Here is an 8,698-nt window from a genome sequence, read left to right as displayed (position 1 = left end):
TGCTATGAATTATAATGTTATAGTTTAAGTTGTAGATTTATCTAACAAATGTATTTGAACATACACAACCCACAATTAGTGAGGTACAAGCATTGTCGAGGGCATACAAGAGGACTCTTAACTGGCACAAGAGGTCAATGAGAGAGGTATTTATTATGAAATTTTAATATTATAAATCTTCATTACAAAAAATATCATTATGCATTTAAGTAATTCAATGTTAGATATAAAGAATCATATAAATTTAGTACTCTAACTTTGGGTTTTCCTTTTTTATTTATGTAGGAGGCATCTGAACCACCTAGTGCAGCCAAGAGGCTGCATTTTGATCATCCACTAGCCCCCTAGGATAGTATAGTTGTTGTAGGATGCATAATGAGACATTTTGAGATGGCATATGCCACATTATTTACAGAAATATTGATATTATACACATTCTGATGGCATGATCAGCCACATTTTCTATATGGATCTATGTATTTTGATATATATTTGAGTATTTTGTCTTTGGATACATGTATTTTGATATATATATTTTTCATTTATGTTCAAAATGATATACATATTAATTTAGTATCTAATATTGTTTAATTTATCATGGATCATGTGTATTGTTCATGTTTATGGAATATCATTAATTTTGATTATGTTTGTTATATTCAATTCAAATGCAATAATTTGTGAATAACCTTTTAAATACCTTTATTATCAAATTCAAATGCAATGTTTGATTTGAAGTGCTATCATGACATAAACACACTTGTTAACCTCCTACACAAGGTTTAGATAACCCCAAATCTGATTTTAAACTCCACCTTCAACCTTGAAACTAACTCTTGGCTTCAAATCTAATCTCAACACAATTAAGGACTCCACTCCTCAACCATGGATTCTATTCCCAACCATGAACTCATTCCTACAATCATAATCTTTGATAACTAGCACTTCACTTTGTTACTATCCTCATACTACAACTTTCAATTTCAACATAACCTCAAAATATCCCAACTTAAGAGACTTGATTGGATCAAACCTTTTTTACTTTCTTACTATCTCTCTAAAATGAGATAGGTTATTTTAGGCCTCAACATCACTATCCTATAGCATTCGACAGTTCATTGATAGCCCTCACAAGCTCTGAGTTATGACCCTTGGAAGATCAACCTTGAAATGCACTTAGAGCACCTTGGAGACTCCTCAGTATCAGGTGGCCACGGATGATGGATGGTCTCTATGGCTAGAAAAAGGGTGTCACTAGGGTTCACTTGCTCACCCAAAGCTAATGGCATTGACAATTCGATGCCGAGATCAGCAGTTTCAAAGTTATGCTATGGTGCACCTATGAACTGAGGCACACTGTGAGTTTTGGCATCGAGTGAGATCACTGTGTCAAATCAAAAAAGAATGTGATCTCTAAAAAATGACATTGGTTATTTTAGTTCTTAGCATCATTTTCATATAGCATTTGATAGTTCATCAATAGCCCTCACGAGCTCCAAGTTATGACCCTCGAAAGATCGACCTCAAAATGTACTTGGAGCACCTTGGAGACTCCTCGGTATAGGGTGGCCGTGGATGATGGATGATCTTAGTGGCTAGAACAAGGGTGTCACTATGGTTCACCTACCCACCCATAGCTAATGGTTCTAATGATTCGATGCCAAGATCAATGGTTTCAAAGTTATGCTATGGTGCACCTATGAACTGAGGCACACTACAAGTTTTGGCATTGAGCAAGATCACTGTACCGAATCCAAATAGAATGTGATCTCTCAAAAATGAGATAGTTTAATTTAGGTCTCAGCATCACCATCCTATAGCATTTTATAGTTTATCAATAGCCCTCATGAGTTTTGAGTTATGACCCTTGGAAGATTGACCTCAAAACACACTTAGAGCACCTTGGAGACTCCTTGGTACGAGGTGGCCGTGGACAATGGATGGTCTCTGTGGCTGGAACAAGGGTGTCACTAGGATTCACCACCCACCTAGAGCTAATGGCACTAAATATTCAATGCCAATATTAGTGGTTTCAAAGTTACATTGTGGTGCACCTATGAACTGAGGCACACTGCGAGTTTTGGCATTGAGCGAGATCATTGTGCCAAATACAAACAGAATATGATTGCTCAAAAATGAGATAAGTTATTTTAGGTCTTAGAATCACTATCCTATAGCATTTGATAGTTCATTAATAGCCCTCATGAGCTCCGAGTTATGACCCTCAAAATATTGACCTCAAAATGCACTTAGAGCACCTTGGAGACTCCTCAGTATGGGGTGGTTGTGGATGATGGATGGTCTCTGTGGTTGAAAAAAGGGTCTCGCTAGGGTTCACCCATCCACATGGAGCTAATGGCATTAATGATTCAATGCCAAGATTAGCAATTTCAAAGTTACATTGTGGTGTACCTATGAACTGAGGCACACTATGAGTTTTGGCATCGAGCAAGATTGTTGTACTAAATCCAAACAGAATGTGATATCTCAAAAATGAGATAGGTTATTTTAAGTCTTAGCATCAGTGTCTTGTAGCATTTGATAATTGATCAATAGCCCTCACGAGCTTTGAGTTATGACCCTCAAATGATCAACCTCAAAATGCACTTAGAGCACCTTGGAGACTCCTCACTACGAGGTGGCCATGGATGATGGATGATCTTTGCAGCCAAAATAAGGGTGTTACTAGGGTTCACCCACTCACCTAGAGCTAATGGTGCTAATTATTTGATGCCAAGATTAGTAGTTTCAAAGTTACTCTATGGTGCACCTATGAACTAAGGCATACTGTGAGTTTTGGCATCGAGTGAGATTGTTGTGCCGAATCCAAATAGAATGTGATCTCTCAAAAAGGGGATAATTTATTTTAGGTCTTAGCATCACCGTCCTATAGAATTTAACATTTCATTGATAGCCCTCATGAGCTCCGAGTTATGACCCTCAGAAGATCGACCTCAAAATGCACTTAGAGCACCTTGAAGACTCCTTAGTATCGGGTGGTCACAGATGATGGATGGTCTCTATGGCTAGAACAAGGGCGTCACTAGGGTTCACCTGCCCACTTGGAACCAATGGCACTGACAATTTGATGCCAAGATCAGCAATTTCAAAGTTACACTCTGGTGCACCTATGAATTGAGGCCCACTGCGAGTTTTGGCATCGAGCAAGATCATTATGCCGAATCCAAATGGAAGGTGATCTCTCAAAAATGAGATAGGTTATTTTATGCCTTGGCATCATCGTCTAGTAGAATTTGATGTTTCATTAATAGCCCTCACAAGATTTGAGCTATGATCCTCAGAAGATTGACCTTGAAATGCACTTAGAGCACCTTGGAGACTCCTCACTACGGGGTGGTTGTAGACGATGGATGGTCTCTGTGGCTGAAACAAGGGTGTCACTAGGGTTCAACTACCCACCTAGAGCCAATGGAACTAATGATTTGATGCCAAGATCAGTGGTTTTAAATTTATGCTCTGGTGCACCCATGAACTGAGGCATACTGCGAGTTTGGCATCGAGTGAGATCATTGTACTAAATCCAAAGAGAAGGTGATCTCTTGAAAATGAGATAGGTTATTTTAGGCCTTGGCATCACTATCTTGTAGAATTTTATGTTTCATCGATAGCCTCACAAGCTCTGAGTTATGACCCTCAAAAAATTGACCTCGAAATGCACTTAGAGCACCTTGGAGACTCTAAGGTATGAGGTGGCTGCAGATGATGGATGGTCTCCATGGCTGGAACAAGGGTGTCACTAGGGTTACCCACCCACCCAGAGCCAATGACACTGATGATTCGATGCCAAGATGAGTGGTTTCAATGTTACACTCTGGTGCACCTATGAACTAAGGCACACTGCGAGTTTTGGCATCGAGCGAGATCACTATGCCGAATCCAAATAGAATGTGATCTCTTAAAAATGAGATAGGTTATTTCAGGCTTCAACATCATCATCCTATAGAATTTGACATTTCATCAATAGCCTTCATGAGCTATGAGTTACGACCCTCAGAAGATCGACCTTGAAGGTATGGGGTGGCCACAGATGATGGATGGTCTCCATGGATAGAACAAGGGTGTCACTAGGGTTCACCCACCCACCCAAAGCTAATGATGTTGACAATTTGATGCCAAGATCAGCGGTTTCAAAGTTACGCTCTGGTGATCCTTTAATGTTATAATGTTATTTTTATCCACTTTTATGGATGTGTATTTGGAAATTGAATAACTTTTGCAAATTGAATAATTCAAAAACATGGAAACTAATTTCTCATGTCTAAAATATAGAGACTAATAAGTATGAATCTAATCCTTAAGTAGTCTAGTCTGTTCAATATTATATTATAGATCTCTTTAGATGGGTGTATAGATCTCTTTAGATGGGTGTATCGATAAAGATAGTGGCCATAACAACTTACCAAGGGGAATTTACTATGCTTAGTTTTCTTCATGAAGAGAATAAACATTCCCCACATGCCCATTTCTTGAACTACTTACGAAATGAAGAAAACATCATAAGTGTAATTTGATGAAAACAATTCAACTCTTTGATTAAAGATTTAATCAAATTAATATTATCTAATGTTTAATATTAAAAAGTGTAATTTTCTTTATTTTTTTGATATAATTGGATACCTACAAATGTTTTGTGAATTCTAGATGTTTCTTTTGATGAGTGCCCCTTTTATTGTTAAAAAACATTCAAAGCCAAAAATTTTGAGTAAAAATGGAGGATCTTATTTAATAAAGCTTGTGCACACTATGTTCTATGGTAAATTATTTTTAAAAAATGTATGTATTTCATCAATCTCTTGTGATACTAAAGAAAGATTCTATAATTTTCTATAACAAAATCTTGACATTGTTACTTGCAATAAACATATTCTATAAAAACTAATCGCATACATTAATCATTTAGAGAGAAATTTTAATAACATGTAGCTACAAAAGCATGGAGTTATAAGAAGGAAAAAAAAGAAGATTTCATACATTTAATTTAAGTTAACATCAACCCTAGCTTTGTGATCAAGTTGTCTTCAGAACCATAATGGGTCTTGGCTAGGTTTGGTTACACCGGTGTTCACTAGGTTGGGGTCTTTGCTTATGTAAGCAACACAATTTTTTTTATAGGGTTTAGGTTTCTAGCTTGGAGGGTGTCTTCATGTTGGAGTGCTTGAGATAGGTTTTGTGTTTCCCAATACAACCTAGCACTATGTTCAATCTCTTGCTTCTTCTCTTAGTGGTGACTTTTCTCTTACTTCTTCTCTTACTCATGATTATTCTCTTTTCTTACCTATGGTGAATGGCTATGGTGATTATTCTCTTTTTTTGGATATTTGGAGGTTGTATGGTTGAAGATCATTTTTTTATCCATGCTATGATTTTTGCACTAGGAAATTGGCTCAAAGAAGAGAAATAATGAGGTTTTCGTGCTTCTTGTTGATAGTTTAAAAGGGCATTTTTTAGATATATGTTTTCTTTGGTTGGGAAGACATGGCTATTTTGGTAGAATTGGAATGTTGAGGATCCTTAGAAAAATCATTGAATGTTTGGGGTACTTTCCAAAACCCTACAAGGTTTTAGGTTCCTTTCAAAAATCCATTAGACTTGTCTTTGGAGGCCTACCTCCTCAACTAAGTTTCTTTTTATGTTGTGTTATTGTTCTAAGGATCTTCTCACTATAAATGGTTTCAAGGGCCTATCAACCCCTTCATATGTAAAAAGTAAAATCTAAAATGTAACTAAAGAGTAAAAATCTTATAGAAAGTTTATAAAAATTGAAAAACCACCTCTTTATGAAATTAATATATCACAATGATGTAAAAGAGACAATCATGGAAAAAATTAAATTGATCTTTTCTTTTAAAGTACTAAATTATATCATGTAATTTAGACCACTCATCATAAATAAAAATAGAATAATTCAAATATTTTGCATGTATTTGGATGTGTATGTGTTATTTTGAATAACTTGTCTTTTTCATTATTGCAAAAACCATATACAAAAAAACTTCACATTTTACATCATAATACATCATAAATCTTAGGAATTCTCCCCAACACCACCAACCCAACTTATTGTATTAAACAAGATAATTAGTGGTTCACTAAATCATTTTGAAGAAAATAACATAAGAAGTGAATATACCTAGTCGAGTGTTCTAGTAGGGTCCTCTCTCTATTTTAGGGTCTCCAACAAGGCTTCATGATCAACATTAGTAATAGTAAAAAGTTCTTTTACTTTTGGTCTTCCTTGATGCTTCAAAAAATTTACATTTGTTGCTATAATAAGGGTGTGCTAGAAAATATGACCTGTTAGGAGCATGGGTTAACAAACAAACATTAGCTAAAAATATTGAAATTGCATCAAAGATTCATCCAAAATGAAATGAACAAACACTAACTAATGCTTGCTTGGGTTTTGCAACCCTAAGTAGCTAACAAACCCAATCTTCCAGCCACCTCTATAGCTCAACAAAGGTACCCATAAGAGGCCTTGTTGGTGTGTTAAGATGGGGGTATGTTTTTTGTGCTCTCCCAAACACAACAATAAATGAATCTCTTGAGTATGGGAGTGCAAGAGTGAATGCAAATGTGAATGAAAATGCACTAAGATCCTAAGCTATGTGGGATGAAGAACATTTCAAGAAATGACTATGGAAAAAGCCATTCTTAAAAGCATTCAATAATGAAGATGATATGCAATAAAGGAAACTAACTAAGAATGTAAGCTATGGAATGGAAATGCAAATGCATGAAGAAAACTAAATGAACAATGCAAGATGAAAACTAAATCAGCTACCAAATGATTAGTATTAACCTACAAAATCACTATGAGAACTCTACAAATGCAAGCTCAAACTACCATGAAAGCTCAAACTTATAAATGCAAACTCAAATCTCAAACCAACATGATAACAATGCAATAAAATGAGAGATGCAAATGCTTGAGACAAGCCCTCTATTTATAGGCTCAAGAGAGGGCTTGGTGATGTGGCATCCATGTAGATGCCACATAAGGTGACATGCAAGCCATGCAAATGGTCAAGAATTCAAAGTTTGCACACACATGTGTGAGAAAATTTGAGAAGAAGAGTGGGAGACAAGAGTGTGTAGGCATGCCACCTCACACATGTGTGAGCACACTCTTAGGCTAATGAGGGGGATTAGGGAGATGATTAGAAATGATTAAGTGGGATTAGAAAATAAGTAGGCTTAAGAGGATGAAAATGATGGTTATGGGCTAGGCTCTAGGTTAGGCTTAAGATTAAATTAAATGAGATTTAATTTAATCATGGGTTTAGAGGAATTAATAGGATGTGAGAATTTAAATAAATAAAATTTATTTAAAAAGGGGATGATGGAGGATCATGTGTTAAATTAATTTAACACATTAAGGCTAGAAGTATTTAAATTAGATTTAAATACTTAAGAGAATGAACTCATTTAATTAAAATAATTTAATTAAATAAGTAGAAGAATGTGAGCAATACAATTAATTAATTAATAATCAATTACAATGTCACAGGCAATATTAAAATTAATTAATATAGTGTTTAGGGATGATTTTAAGCGTCTACAATAAGATGCAAATATATGAGAATTATTTTATGCTTTTGATAGTCTTCGAATGCAAGAATTATGTTCCTTCTAAGCATGTATTTTCGCAACCATGTTCCAGTGACAACCATTGAACGAGTAGGATATGTGAATACATCATCATCTGTGATTGGTCGTGCAAGTTTTTTTTACCTCTTACACAACATGCTAACCAATAATTGGATTTCTCATCATTCCCCTGTGGTGCAACCAATGCAAAGACATGTCTTGGCTGAAGTAGATCTAATAGATGGTTATGCTCAAGTGAACTTTCCATGTCATCATTTCTGATAGAGGTTATGATAGATAATAGAGTAAGATAATGTGGAGCCCATGTGTCCACCCACTCACTCAACTCATAGTTGTCCCAATCACACTAAAAATAACTAAGACAAAAGCAAGCTAGTTGTCATGTCTAAATGGTCCATGTACTAGAATCAAAGCTCTAAAATGAATGCATTTTTTATGAGTCTCTCACTGTAGCACAATCTAATCTATCACCTATGGACCCTTCCTAAACCAACCAAAAGAACCTACTTACCACTGAATCAAGAGTCCCCCCCATGATAATGCTAAACTACACCAATCAACAATGCTACGAGCATCAAGAAGCTCTACTACTAAAATCTTCAGTTGCTCCTTAACTAGATCTCTCTTCACACATGCCCATGCTCCATCATGTTCCCCTTTTCCATGGCCAGACTCAAAAAAACTCCAAATATGAGGCACCCCCCTCTCTACGTGCACCCTACACAACCAATAAAACATGTGAGAATTCTTGAATTTACCTATACAATTATCTGACCAAATGATATGTCTATCCATAGCAATTTCATGCTCATGTAAGAAATCAAAATAATTCTCAAAACAATGTTGCACAAACTTGTGAGAGTGAGATCTATCATCACTCATATAAAAATGATACTCTCTAATAATCTTTCAATTATCTTCTGCACTATCAGGGGCATGTCTATATGTTATGTGAATGAAAATAGTAATCTGAATGGAGTTGTAATACTGAGATTGTGTCTCATTTTGAAGTTGCAATGTGTAGTTCTCAACAAAATCAACAACTAATATAATAATGCCAATGGGA

This window comes from Cupressus sempervirens, chromosome 4 (assembly GCF_028749045.1).
Source record: "Cupressus sempervirens isolate cs-2001-9-10 chromosome 4, ASM2874904v1, whole genome shotgun sequence".
Classification (NCBI taxonomy): domain Eukaryota; kingdom Viridiplantae; phylum Streptophyta; class Pinopsida; order Cupressales; family Cupressaceae; genus Cupressus; species Cupressus sempervirens.
Note: the sequence above shows the minus strand (reverse complement) of the source record.